This window comes from Trachypithecus francoisi, unplaced genomic scaffold (assembly GCF_009764315.1).
Source record: "Trachypithecus francoisi isolate TF-2019V2 unplaced genomic scaffold, Tfra_2.0 Lachesis_group11, whole genome shotgun sequence".
Classification (NCBI taxonomy): domain Eukaryota; kingdom Metazoa; phylum Chordata; class Mammalia; order Primates; family Cercopithecidae; genus Trachypithecus; species Trachypithecus francoisi.
In genome coordinates, this window is record NW_022681456.1 from 92203562 (window position 1) to 92218748 (window position 15187).

General features: G+C 43.9%; 1 protein-coding gene across 2 annotated transcripts in view; it reads left to right on the plus strand.

Moving 5' to 3' along the window:
• Positions 1–7047: 7047 nt before the first annotated feature.
• PRICKLE1 (prickle planar cell polarity protein 1) overlaps positions 7048–15187 on the plus strand; it is a 124765-nt gene continuing 116625 nt past the window's right edge. Inside the window, exon 1 of one of the 2 annotated variants that reach the window (XM_033222371.1) lies at positions 7048–7321. The gene's annotated coding sequence lies outside the window, so the exon portion shown is untranslated. The remainder of the gene's footprint in view (positions 7322–15187) is intronic. The other variant, XM_033222377.1, reaches the window with a different exon arrangement.

The following is a 15187-nucleotide window of genomic DNA, read 5'->3' on the forward strand; positions in this document are numbered from 1 at the left end:
CTTTGGCTTCTTCTTTTAGCCAGTTTTGAAGATTACTTTCTGTGGTCATCCAAAATGGAACTCCTTATCTTCTCCCACAAAACTTGTCCCTGCTTTTAAGCTTATACATGCCTTAGCCTCTGCCCACCTCTGCAGGTTCATCTAAGCCTCCACCTCACTGCTCTCCTTTTTGCCCCATACTGCAGCCAGACTGAACATATTTCACGTCCTTAGATTCAGCCTACTTGCATTCACCTCCTCACCTTTACACATGATGTTCCTTCTGCCCAAAATGCTTAGACACGTGAGCACACACACACCTACACGCCTACATCTTACCCTCAGTTAGTTTATCTTCTAGTTGCCTCTCCTTCCAAGAAGTCTTCCCTCACTCTACCTCCATCCCCTCCAACTATGCAATACGAGAACACTTTGGACTACTCACTTTATTGTAATTGTCATATATTCTGTTAAGTGCCTGTTACAAAATGAAGTGGTTTTTTTTTTGTTTTTTTTTTTTTTTGAGATGGAGTCTCACTCTGTCTCCCAGACTGGAGTGCAGTGGTGCAATCTCAGCTCACTGTAACCTCCACATCACAGGCTCAAGCAATTCTCCTGCCTGAGCCTCCCAAGTAGCTGTGATTACAGGCACCCGCCACCATGCCTGGCTAATTTTTGTATTTTTAGTAGAGGCAGGGTTCACCATGTTGGTCAGGCTGGTCTTGAACTCCTGACCTCAGGTGATCCATCCTTCTCAGCGTAAGAGTGCTGGAATCACAGGCGTGAGCCACCATGACTGGACAAAATGAAGTAATTAAATTGCTCTTTTAAAAAATAAATTTCATTGAATTCATGGGTGCTCTGAGAAACATCCCCAAGAAACACATTGTGAGTGCTCTGAGAGGATGTTGTTCATCATTTCTCCAGAGCCTTCTTCATGGGGACCTGGGGTACAGGTGATTCTTTCTGCTCTTCAACTAACTAATAGTCATGCTTCTCCTAAGAAGAGGATTGTTTTAACTTAGATACCTTTTCCATTGTGTAAGAATGATGTAACCATTGTCACATTGGCTGTTAGAAATCTGAAAGCTAAATTGTGTCTCAGTCTTTATGGGATGAATTTTATGAACTTGTCTCATTTCTTTTTCTCATCTTTCATGTCTACTTTCAAGTTATGCTAACTTGCTATGTGTTATTGTTATGTAACAGTAAGTGGACATGAATCTTTTTGGAATAAAGGAATAACTAATCAAATAAATAAAATGATAGAGGAGTATAAAGTTCAACAGAGAAAAGTAGCCTCTAAATGGTGGAAGGGTGTACCAAACAGTACTCCTTAATTTGCAAGTCACTTAAACCCCAAACTGGCTTAAATGACAACAAAATAGTAAATTAACTGAAAGGTTTAGTGGTGTCTCATTTTTAGGTAGAGTTTGATCCAGGAGCTCAAATCATGCCATCAGATCCTGTTCTCTCACCATGTCTCCCTTCTATCCTCCATGCTTGCTTAATGCTCAGGCTTCATGTGGTGACAAAATAGTTTCTGGAATCTAGATGTTTGTATTCCAAGATGTATGTTTAAAAGACAGAAGAACAAGAGAATATCTCCTGTCTATGAATAAAAAATCCATAAGGATAGAGACTTTGGCTATTTGGTTTACTGTTGAATTCCCAGCAAGGCGGTGGCTGGCACATAAGTGATCAATAAATACTTGTTGAAGTTGTTGTTGTGGAATCACTAAAAGCTCACGCACAAATCCCAATACCTGACCTGGGTCACATGCCCATCCCTGAACTAATCTTTTTGGTCAGGGGATCCACTGCTCTAATTCTCCTGATCTGGGTCACCTGGTCCTAACACCAAAACCAGGGATGAGTCTCCAACTAATCCATGTGCACTGACAGTGGGAGAAGGTGGTTCCTCAAGGGAAATCGGGGGCATTACAAAGAAGGAGAAACAAGCTTGGTGGGCAAAACAATAAATAATGCACATCAATGGACTACCCAGAAGGTGATGTTTGAGTCGAATTGTAAAGGATAAGCAGGAGTTAGCTAATAAAGAGGGCAATTTTCAGCAGGTAACATTCTAGGTATTTTCAAAGCACAGAGTCATAAAACAGCCTGATGCTTTTGAAGAAGTGTAAATAGTTTAATATGGTTAGAGCAAACAAGGGTGGAGGGTAGTAAAAAAAAAAAAAAAAAAAGCCAGAGAGATAGGCACAGTGCAAATATGAAAGACCTTTAGAACTAATCCAAGGAGTGTGCACTCTATCCTGAAAGCCCTGAAGAGCGTAGGTAGGATTTTCAGCCCGGGAGCACGCCTGACAGCTAGGCCCTGGCATATCATTACAGGGTCAACACCGATTCATTCTGCAAAAACTGGGCGGGGCTGGGTCTGCAGGTCAAAGAAAGGAGTCCCATATGTGGATGAACAAGAGACACAGGGAGCAGAAGCCAAGCAAATCCTAGGAATCAAATAGACCTGGGAATCAAACAAAGACTGCTAACACTGTCCAATTGTTACTTAAGTCTCAAGCTTGTGGCCCACACTGTCCTGAATTCTTCATCTAAATATGAAAATCCTCTTTAGTGAGCCAGGACACATTCAGAGCATGACATGGTTGGGTATTGTACCAGTTTGCTGGGGCTGCTATAATAAATTACCACAAACTGGGTGGCTGAAACAACTGAAATTTTATTGTCTTATGATTGTGCAGATGGAAAGTCTGAGATCAAGGTGTGGGTAGGGTTGGTTCTTTCTGAGAGCTGTGAGGAAGAATCTGTCCCGTGCCTCTCTCCTGGCTTCTGGTAATTTGCTGGCAATCAATATTCCTTGGCTTGCAGAAGCATCACCCTGATCTCTGCCTTCACCTCTACGTGGTGTTCTTCCTGTATGCATGTCTGTCTCCAAATTCTGTTCCCCACCTCTTTTGAGACACGGTCTCACTGTATTGCCGAGGCTAGAGTGCAGGGGCACCATAATGGATCACCACAGCCTTGATGTCCTGGGCTCAAGTGATTGTCCTGCCTCAGCCTCCCAGTAGCTGGGAACATAGGTGCATACCCATGCCACCACACCTGCTGATTTTTTTTTCTTTTATTTTTGGAGAGACAAGATCTCCCTGTGTTGCCTGTTGCCCAGGCTCATCTCAAACTCCTGGGCTTAAGTGACTCTCCCATCTCAGCCTCCCAAAGTGCTGGGATTATAGGTATGAGTCACTATGCCCGGCCCAAGTTTCCCCTTTTTATAAGGATAAAAGTCATATTGGATTAGGATTGACCTTAGTGACCTCATTTTAACTTGATTAACTCTGCAAAGAACTTATCTCCAAATAAGGTTGCATTCTGAGGTACTGCAGGTAAGGACTTCAACACGAAATTTTGAAGGACACAATTCAACACACAAAAATGTTATTTTTAAAAAGAAGTTGCAGCCATACTCAGTGGCTCATGCCTGTAATCCTAGCACTTTGGGAGGCCAAGGCGGGCGGATCACCTGAGGTCAGAAGTTCGAGACCAGCCTGGCCAACATGGCGAAACCCCATCCGTACTAAAAACACAAAAATTAGCCGGGTGTGGTGGCATGCACCTCTAGTCCCAGCTACTCGGGAAGCTGAGGCAGGAGAACTGCATGAACCTGGGGGGCAGAGTTTGCAGTGAGCCAAGATGGTGCCACTTCACGCCAGCCTGGGGCAAAGAGCAAGACTCCATCTTAAATAAATAAATAAATAAATAAAATAAAAAGAAGTTACTTAGCCAGGTATGGTAGTGCATGCCTGTAGTCTCAGCTACTTGGGAGGCTGAGGCGGGAGGATCACTTGAGCCCAGGTGTTTGAGGCTGAAGTGAGCCGTGATCACCACTGCACTCCAGACTGGGCGACAGAGCAAAGCTGTCTCAAGAAAGAAAAGTAGACATTCTGTAAGTGGACTGATTTCTTACAAAAGGTATAACACCATGTTGCTTTGTAAAGACAAAGAAAATAACACCATTAATAAAAGAGACTCAGAAAAAAATAAAAAAGAAAAAGAGACCCAGGAGCAACTCAAGAGTTCACAATGAAGAATCCTTTTTCAGATTAAATAAAAAATAGTTCTTTTCTGGGATTTTGCATGGAGGTTGCTATAGAGAAGGGTGCTTGTGAGAAGATGCCTTATAAAATGACATACAAACGTTCCACTGATTGAGTCTTTTCTGCAGCATTCAATCTTCCCAACAGTTTCCTGAGCTGAATATTATTACCCTCACTTACAAATGAGAAACTAAGCCTGAGAGAGGTTAACTACATTACCCCAGGTTATATGTGGTAAGCGGTGGGGCTGAAATTTGAAATCAGACTGTTGTGACCTCAGACCATCATATGCACTGGCCGGAGTAATTTTATGAGAGTCCTGGTTGAAGGCCAAGTACTCACCTTTGCAATGGATCCAAAAGATGCTGCCCAGCACACTGTCCAAAGAGGCAGTAATCCTGTAGAGGGAATGACCATGTATCACCTAGAGTGGCCAGGGTGTCTGCTCCACATAATAGATGCTCAACGAATAAAACCTTTGTGAAGTCACTGTAAAGCAATAAGTCCTCTGATGTCAGACTCATTTCTTACCATAAGGTAACAATTTCCCCAATTAATAGAGAGATCCAAGTGCAGGCTGTATAACTATCCTTTCCATGAGGTTCTTCCACCAACTCTGCCTGCTCCAAATGCCTACTGGCCCACTGAAGAGTACTTTCTCATGAAGATGTGGCTGTGGGAAGTAAATGATGCTGTCCTCCACTCTATCCTCCATTGATTGTGTTCCACTGCATTTGTTGGGAAAATGCTTTCATTTGGAGGTTTTGATAGAGACAATCAACAGGCACCCAAAGACCTAACAAACAGTGGACTAGTGGACGCTCTGTTCTTAAAAGCAGTCATTTTCACTACCTCCATAGGTGAAATAAGTCCTAAGGTTTAGTGTTACACAAACGTCAGGGCAGAACTTTCAAACAGGCTGAGCCCCAGTTCAACGTGGGTGAGTGTGCCTATGAGCCCAGCTCTGGGAATTAAGCAGTGAAATAAGTCCTATTTCACCTATGGAGGTAGTGAAATTTTCTTTGGCAGTTCTGGAGATTAGATAGAGGCTAAAAGTTGATAGCTTAACAGAAGCATTTGTAACCCCAGCAAGATAAACAGACACAACTTCAAAGGTCAACTCCAATAAAATGCTGAGGGGCAAGACAGCCTGTTTTGTTCTTTCCCAGATTCTCGTCACCTGAGGTCAGCAGTTCGAGACCAGCCTGGCCAACATGGGGAAAACCCGTCTCTACTAAAAACACACAAATTAGTTGGGCGTGGTGGCAGGCACTTATAATCCCACCTACTCGGGAGGCTGAGGCAAGAGAATCGCTTGAACACGGGGGCGGGGCGGAGGTTGCAGTGAGCCGAGATCGCGCCACTGCACTCCAGCCTGGGCGACAACAGCGAAACTCCGTCTCAAAAACAAACAAACAAACAAAACAAAACAAACAAAAATTCCACTAGCAAGTGGAATTATTTCAAAAGCAACAGCCTAGTTTCCTGAGTGATCTGAGCTCAGGAACTCGGCCTGGGCATCTAGAGAGGAGAAAGTACCTACAGCGTGGGGAGATCTGAGTCAGAATTACAGAGCACAGTGCTGAAGCCAAACATTTTCCTGGATTTAGACCGTTTCCTCCTCCATTTGCCTTTATTTCCTTGCATCCTCTTTTTCATCGGCTCCATTCTTGCTGAGTATTCCTTTGCTTTATTCCCAACGAAAATCGAAAAGACTTGGTGTTCTGAAAAATTCTGAGACTGGCAGTTTTGATTTTTCTTAAAGGGATAAAAATTGCATCAGTCAACACCTCCCTTCACACTCCCCCCCACACACATCCTCATCTTCCTGGAAGACGATACAGTATGCTAGAGCGTTGTGGAGAGGATGGAGAGGTCAAGGAAGCCCTGGCTTTGCAGAGGCACCTGTCAAGTTCGGGTTAACAGCTGCTGCCTGTGTCTGCCCTCTGCAGTCCAGGGAAATAGTACCCACACGGTGAGAATCCACCGATCCGGAACTGGAAAGGGTGGGGGTTTCTAAGGTTTAGTGTGACACAAATGTCAGGGCAGAACTTTCAAACAGGCTGAGCCCCAGTTCAACGTGGGTGAGTGCGCCTAAGGGCCCAGCTCTGGGAATTGAGCAGACTGAAAACGTGGAGAGCAGTTTAGCCAATGAAAAATTGTCACCGTGTTCGGATCGATGCCTTGAACCCGGTTTTAAGTGCGCCACGCTCACTTGGGTCAGTCTCTGGACATTGCGGTGGGCTGAGGTTCTCGCGGGCACGACCCCCCACACTGAGTTTTCATGGACACGACCAGAGCCGTCGAGGCGGGGAAGGGAATGGACCAGAGGCTGAACTTTGGCTTCTTCCTCTGAAAGATCACTCCTCCGGTTCCGGGGCAGAGACTCAGACCATCTTGTGGGATTACACGAGATAGGATCGAGTCCAAACGGGTCCCCAGAGCGGCTAGGCGCGCCGGAAGGAATCTAAGTGTTTAATTAATTGCCCCCTTCACAGACACCCCAAAGGAGAAGGAACTCAAATAGGCATCCCCACCCAAATCTTCTGATCAGAGGAAATTGGGTTTCTCTCCCCACTCCCAACCCACCCCCTTCACTCTTCCTGTCTTTCAGTCCATCAGGATTGTTGGGTTAAAAAAAAAAAAGGCATATAATCGGGGGCGGGGCAGAGGCTCCTAGAGAGCCGCACTTGCGAATCTGGGACGCGCTGGGGTGAACTTCTTTCTCCCTGCGCATAATCCGCCTGCTGCTCTGCCCCACCAGCTGCGCGCGGCGCGGGTCCCAGCTCTGTTAGCCTCCCTGCGCCCGCGCGCGGCCGGAGCCCGGCCGGACCTCGCTTTCGGGGCCGAGCCGGGGAACGCGTGGGCGCGCGCCCAGCGGCCTCGATCCCGCGGCGGCGTCCGCGCTCCGCGTTTTCGCTCGCGCCGGGCCCAGCGGCCGAGGGCGGGGTGCGCGGCGGCGCCGCGGCGCGCGGCTTCGGTGCCCGAGCGCACTCAGCCTGCAGCCCAGCTGCCAGCGCCGCCTCCTGCGGCCGACGCCGCCCGACAGCGCGCCCGGAACATGCCAGCCTCGCGCCGCCTGCGCTGACTTCCCCGAGACGCGCCGCGGCTGGCACGGAGACTTTCTGGGCCCTGGATGGTTCGTGCGCTGCTCACCCTTGCCCACCCCTGACGCCGCAGCCCGCAGTCCGGCAGCCCCGCCGCCCCGCCGCCCCGCCGCCCCGCCGCGGCGCCGAGGACAGTGCAGCCGAGTTGCGTCTCCCTCGTGCGAGGTGAGTGGCAGCCGGGATCCCGGTGGGTTCCGCAGAGGGGGCTGCGGCGCGGTGGTGGGGGGCGAGCGCCGCAGGGACAGGGCCGGGCACTTCGCTGTTACCGCCGGGGTCTGTGACAACCAGACTGGGTCGGTGTCGCAGAAGATCAGGGAGAAGGTCATAATCGGTTTGTTGGGTTATGTAGAGAGGGAAAGCAGAGTACTGGCTGCAGCATCGCGAGGGCTTCACAGAGGCTCCCCGCATGGCTCCTGTGTACTGCATCACAACCAACTCTTCCCTTGGTTTTCTCCGGCGTGGAAACCAGTTCTGTGGCCCGAGGGTCGGGGCGATGCGGGGCGCCGGGAGGCGAGGGTGCGTTGGCGTGTTCCCACCGCTTAGGATCGCCTGTCACCTACTGGCGTCCGGAGGGAGGGTCCCGATTCCCTCCTCTTGCGCTTGGGGAAAGGGCTGGTGGCTTTTTGGCAGGGGCGAATCAACTCCCACCACTCTCCCAACCCCCTGCCCCGCGATGGTGTTTTCTGAATGTAGCACGGATATAGGAAAAAATGGGAGCGTCTTCCTCTCTTGAGGTAGAAAAAGTTGAAGAAACTAGGCATGTTAGTAATTATTAGGAGCGGGACTCAGGATGCAGCAGAAAGCTGTTAAATTTTCATTGCCCTCTAAGAAAAACAAACGGCATCGCCAGTGACTATTGGCAGTGCTGTGTTATTCTTGGGACTTCGGGAAAATTGTTCACAGATTGTCTTCAGGTGGCTGAAGAATGAGGTTGGGGGTTGGGAGAGAGGGAGGACGGCTGGCATCACGCTGAGTTCCAGCTTGCCTAAGGAGGGTTCAGGATCACAAGCCGAACACGTTTGGTTGCTGGTTTTAAAAAGGATATCAGCGGCAGAACTGAGGCTATGAACAAGGCGAACACACCACGGGAACCAGCTTAAAGAAAAAATAAATAAATAACCACCAACAACAACAAAAAAACATGTAAAAATCTGCCTCTCCTGCAGAGTTCACATGCTTTTGTGCTATAAAATGAATGCATGTATATGTGTCTTTTAGGATAAATTTTATGAATGGCAAATCAATGAAATTGTATCTTGTATCTGTTCATGCATACAGTGTTGTCTACTGCCTCGTTTCAATCAGTACTTCGGAAGGCTGTGCCTGCAGTTGATGTTATATAATTGACGTGGTTCACCATCAGACATTTTTTTTAATGTACTTTTGGAGTAGAGGGAACTTCCATCTGTCTTTTCAGACAGGCCCAAGGTGTAGACGGGTGAGGGTTGCTAATGTTTGCCATAGTCCGGCTCCAGATGTGTGAGCTCAGCTGTTGCCTGTCACTTAGGTGACAACTGGCCCTTTCCCACTAAGCCTTTGCTGTCTCCATTATCCTCAGTGAAGTGTCAGTGTTCAGCCGCCTTCTATTATCAGGAGTGGACTCTAGCCCCTTGGGAGCCGGCAGCCTTGTTTGACCGTCCCCAACATTATATCTATTTTCAGACTCTAGAAAGCAAAAAAAAAAAAAAAAAAAAAAAAATCCCATGACAGCGAGATAGATACATTTTGAATTGAGCATCAACTTAATCCAAAGATTCTGCTTTAATCAAGACAGCTCTGTAAGGATGACGCAATATTTGTCAAGCCTTTTCTCTGGAACAATATTTACTCCCACCAGGGGATTTTAAACTTAAACAGCAGCCATTCATCTTGCTGTCTGGTGGAGCCTATTTCAGTTTGCCTCCAATGTGGTCCTAGCCTTGGTGGCTAGGCTTGGCCTGGGACAGGAATCTGTCATTGTAGCCCAGCTGGAGCCTGAAGAAAGCAAAATACAGCACCTGCTGGTACCAGAGGGTTTCTAAATGCCATCAACTGGCGAGTCAGGAAACACAGAAGGAGATATTTTACAAGCTCTTCCAGAAATGTTTATACAAAGGATTTAGAGGTTAACAATGCATGTGCTCTACATATTGAAACTGGAAGGTGCTACAAATAAATGGATGTTACCCACAGTTAAGGGTTTGCACACTTGCTGATGAACTTGAAAATCTCTAAGTTTAATAAGTTGTGGCTAACATAGTATGATTCATTCTTATAAATAAGCCTCAAAAGGAAGGAAGGAAGGAAAAGAGGGAGGGATGGAGAGAGGGAGGGAAAAAGGAAGGAAAAACTGGATAGTTTATAGAGATAGACACATTGATGCAACTGAATGGGCTTAGTAAATTAATTTTTCCATCTTTAATTTGGTACTAAGTGGCGAGTTATCACTGAGTGAGCCTGTTGGTTCACAGGTTTTAAAAAGAAAAGTGATATATTTTACTGAAGTGACAGATTCAATCAGTTCTGCCAGTAACACCAGTGAAGCTTAAAAAGCTTATTATGTTTTTATAATCAAGGTCCATGGAACACACTGTTTGTCCATGGTGGGTGGTGGTGTAATAAGTCAGCTTGAGTCTCTCAAATAAAATCTAATATTAGCTAGGGAGAAATAAAGATCCCCTGTAGGGTTAATAGCTGAACTCTTAACTTTAGAGTCAGATGTAGGTAAAAGTCTAGTTGTTCCTAATATTCTCTCCTATGATAATTCTGAGAAGACCAAAAAAGTTAAATTTTGTAGTTTGTTTGATTACACCTTTTAAAAAGTAGCTGATTTCTCTAAAGTATCTTATAATTACTTGAAAGCAAAATACAAAGACTTGAGTATTATGAGTGATTGTCTATAATACTCATGAAAAGGAACAAGAATCTTTACAAACTATTTTCCAGTAATTAAGTAACTCTCTCAATGGCCTATACCTATATTTTGGGTTGTCTAATATTATGGGAAACAATTTTCAATAAAGATTGTCATTACTTGCATTCTAGTTACTACAGTTAACTTCCTGCTTAAAGTAGTTTATAAAGGGCAAATTTTTCCTTTTAAAGAAAGACAGGAAAGGTACATGCAGTGGTGCTTGGCTCTATAGCCCCAGCTACTGGGGAGGATCGCTTGAGTCCAGGAGTTCAAGTTGAGCCGAGGCTACATTGTGAGACCCCATCTCTGGGGAAAAAAAAAAAAAAGTGTTTAAAAAAATCAAAGTGATTCTCATCTGTGAATAGAAATGTTAAAAATAACACTTGGCTAGGATAGACTCTTCCCCCTTGGAAAAAATAGTTGTCTCTTTCATCTCCATATTATGTAAAATAATACCAACTGTTTAACCCTTATTAGTGAGAGAATGTTAAGATTGCTTAAATCTATGTATTATTATTCCACAATAAAGAGAAGGAGTTAGGAAAGTGAAAGGTTTGTGTTTCTGGGTTGCTTGGTTGGTGGGTTGGTGTTTTAAGGGACCATTACTTCTTTTTCTTCTGGTCACAGAAGAAAGGATTATTGGATTGCACCCTAGTATCTTTAGAAGGTTGGTGTGAGCAAGCAAGTAGAGAGAGGAAAGTACGATAATCGGGGCATCAAGACCTGCATTGTTGCAGTTCCTCGAAACCTCACTCAGCCTATGGAGCCAGCACTCCAGAACACGTGCCAAGGACCAAGATGGCATTGAGGAATCTGGAGCAGCCCCTAGCCTCTAACTTCCCCATCTCGGGACACACAGAAATGTAGTACCTCATCTGCCCCAGTAACTGGTAACCACACCCCCATTGTTTATGTTCATGCTGAACTGAAGTGGAGGTTAATTACCTATGTGTTGATGAATGAACATTTTGGAGCAGTGAAAAAAGCCTGGCCTAAAATTGTATGGGGAGTCCCAGTAAGCTGCTGTTTCCCTCCTTCCCCTCTTTCCTGAAGCAGGGATGGCGAAAGAGACAGGCTTTACAGGTTGGAGCACACTGATGTCATGACACTTCTGGCACAGAGATATGACAGAATAATCAGATCACTTTTCTGTATGCCAGAATGACACGATTTTTCCAAGAACCATTCCTGAGCCACTGGTCCACTGGCATTGACTATTTCCAGTTATGGGGGGTAGGGAGGGTGATCAAACCTCTCAGAATGTAATAATTCTTCCTATGTCTCTGTTTTATGCACTTGTTTAGACTAAATTCTAAATGCATTTTGGTTATTTTTGAAGGGACCTCTCCAGGAACAAGAATGATTGCCCAACCTGAACCTATTAGACCTTTCCAGCTTCATTCTCCTGTAAAGAGAGATTTTACATATAAAATAAAAGTAAAAATGTCAGCCAGGCAGAAGCCAATGTAAACATTTTAAAATGTAGAGCTGCAAACTAGCAAGCAGCTATCATTTGCCTTTACTTAACTCTTCTTCCCTAAGTTTGGTCCTAAGTGAGCCTAAAAGTCAACTGACCAATTCAACAGTAGTTGCATTTTTCTCACTGGTAGATTTGGGGTAAACTCTTGGGAGAGATGCCTTTCATTTCTAGTGGATTACGCTTCAGAAAAAAAAAAAAAAAAGTTAGGGCTGTGTTATTTCAGTTGTTCTGGTACTGAAGTCATGGACTTCTTTCTAGGAGTTTTGTCCCAGCTGCTGATTTATAACAGCCACCAGCTTCTCCTTTGCGTGTGCTTTTCTCTATGTCCTTTTCTCATTGGGTCTCTGGAAGAAAGATCTGTCAATAATGCAATGAAAATATTGCCGTGAGATGCAGACCGGTAAGTAGACTCCTCCATGCTGACCACTCTCGCTCAGCTGCCCTTCTTTTATCTGAGGCAGAGATCCCCTGACTTGCAATTATGGTCTTTGACTTTGGTAACAATTCTGTTTGAAATGTTTCCAATTATACACAATATTGGCGGCATGTAGCAGCTGCATGCCAAAAAGCATTTCGAAGTGTGTTCCAAGACTCAGGCTGTGATTGCTTTTAATTTAAATAAAGGCTATTTGGTTTCCTGTGATGTTTTTTATAACCACCTTTCCCCCCATTTTTGTTGCCTTTAAAAAAAGAAGTCTAATATAAAGTAGCCACCACGTAATGTGCTATAATATTGGCCCTAGTTTTCTAGGATAGCCATTTTCTTTGAGCAAGCACAACAAACTTTTTAATAAAGGAATTTTAAAGAAACATTTATAGCAGTTTGGATTACCTCAAAGAAGTAAAGAGGAAAAGGTTATCTTAGAGCATATTGTAAGTAGCTAACGTTTTCAAGTTTGCCTCTCTCCCTTTTTAGGGACATATAAATATAATTATCTTTTTAGGTTATTGGATATCATTTGGTACACTGTTTTTTCAGATTCCTCTATTTTTGTGGGTCTATGAAGAAGTGTTGTAAAAGAATGTTAAAAAGGTAGAGAGATCTCAATAAGAATATTCTTAAAACGGGGGATAGAGGGGAATCAGCACATAATTTCACGATTTTATTGGAAGTAAACTCTCCAAATCTGCCTCCTCTGTGGGCTTGAAATCTCTGAACACTGAACCCTTTTTAGAAACCATTTAAAACTGGTGGTTTAAATCTTTTAATAGCTACCAGATATATTTGACTTATTAGATCTGAAAATAAGAAAATATACACACTCAGAACCTGGAGTAAATGGATAGGTAATAGAACTGGGGAGTTCTGTTTGCAGGACAATTTTGGCCCACCTGAAACATAACACCTAGAGCTAGAGGGTATCCAATAGGTGAGGTGCTAAGATGGTCCTAATTAAGGTGTTTTCACATAGGCTCTTTGAATCCTGGCAAAAACATCCTATCAAATATAGTGCTTTTTTGGGTCGAACAGTAGTTGACTTGCATAAATGCCAACGTCTCTTCTGGCATCTTTGGAAATCTTCCATAGTGTAATAAATAGTACTGTATAATCCAAATTTGTAAATGCCATGTTTCATGTAGCCCTTGTAGAGACAACTGAAATTAGCCCATGCTTCTAGGGATGATTGAGATCCTGGAGGTTAGGTGACTGCCTAAATCCAAAGTACTACCAGTAACTAATGCTGTTGGAGGCCTTTGATGAAATCTAGGAAAAGGTGTGAGGTTAAACTTAGCATAGTACTGTACTGTGAAGAAGTGCCCACCAAACAATGCTTAGAGTTTTCCCTTAAATACCCTTTATCCTTGGAAATTGTCTTTCGATTAAGTAAACCTTCTTGGAGGAAATTTGCTCAACTAGGGGTAAAATGAGGTTTATGTTATTTTACCAGCTGAACACCCTAGCTTGCCAGACACATCCACCTTACCCAGGCCCATTGCTATAGAGACAAAACCCACAGTAACTATGGTTGAAATAGAAAGTCTATTAAAACCTTTTTCTATATTGGCCAGCTCTTCTGCCCCAGTTAAAATGCTGCCTTCTGTGTACACACACACATACGAGTTTCAATCTAATAATACTAAACTGCTTTAAGCCATGTATAGTTTCACCAAGGGCATTTGTACTTCTTTGGTTTCTTTTATTTCACCGATAAGCAAATATTATGGCAATTTTCTGAAGAAACTCATAACTTGTTAACTATAGTTTATACTTCCAGCTATCCTATTTACATGCATGAATAATCTGAGTTCCTAATTTGGGATCTGAAAAGGGGCTAGAATTCGGGGGTGTCCAATCTTTGGCTTCCCTGGGCCACATTGGAAGAATTGTCTTGGGCCACACATAAAATATACTAACACTAACAATGGCTGGTGAGCTAAATAAAAAAAAAGAAATCACACACACACAGAAATCTCAGAATGTTTTAAGAAAGTTTACAGATTTGTGTTGGGCCACATTCAAAGCCATCCTGGGCTGCATGTGGCCCACGGGCCACGGGTTGGACCAGCTTGCACTATGTAGTGCAGTATGTTGTTTTGCTTTGAAATATCTCTTTCAAATCATTTAGAGAATGTTAGGTTTTACATAAGAAGACTGCTTAGTGCTCTAATGTTGAAATACGTTATAATGTATGTCAAAAAGAGATTACATTTTACATTCTTCTGTGACGATGTAATTAATACGTATGTTCAATGTTTGAAGTATATGCATGTTACATAATTTTTAGAAAGAGATAAAGTTAGGTCTGAAGTGCATTAGAGAATCACAGATGTTTCTTGTAAGAGAATACATATGCTTCATAGGAATTTTGAACTGCTTTCTGACGCTAAGCTTTGTTCACTGCAAGGATCATATGAATAATTTCATTGAGTTACCCCGTTCTTATTTACACAAGCCTTGAGAAAGGAGCTGAAGTGATAAATAACTTGCCCCCCTCACCTAGTTCTGAATTGCTTTAGCCTTTTATGTTTCATGAATGTGAAGGGAGGGAATAAAATATACAGAGAAGATGTTTGTGTTTAAATAACTTAATCATACAAGTTCCCTTTGTGGGCCTTCTATAAGCTTAAACAGCTTGGCAGGCTAATAGCCAAAAACATGTCCTCAAGTACTGCCAAAAGTGTTAAAAGCAGACCAGGCTTTCTCCATATTGAGGTACTGGGAACATATTTTTTTTAACCTTCTGAATTTTGGGAATAAATCAGAAAAATCACTCTTTTTTTTCCCCTCCCTTTCCTTACCCATGGAAACCAAAATTATTATTAATTGCAGTGCTGAAATGAGAAACTGATAGGAATTATGATGATTGTGTGAGAGTGTTTTAAACTAGCCTGATTTGGCTGTTTAGGCAGAAAGCAACCAGGTTATGATAGTGTATCATGGGTCTTTTTTTTGTTACTGTTTATGCTGCCTGTGGACACTGGCTTCTTTGCTTTAGTTCCATAACTCTTTTTTTGAGATGGAGTCTCCCTCTGTCGCCCAGGCTGGAGTGCAGTGGCATGATTTTGGCTCACTGCAACCTCTGCCTCCTGAGTTCAAGAGATTCTCCTGCCTCAGCCTCCCAAGTAGCTGGGATTACAGGCACATGCCACCACGCCTGGCTAATTTTTGTATTTTTAGTGGAGATGGGATTTCACCGTGTTGGCCAGGCTGGTCTTG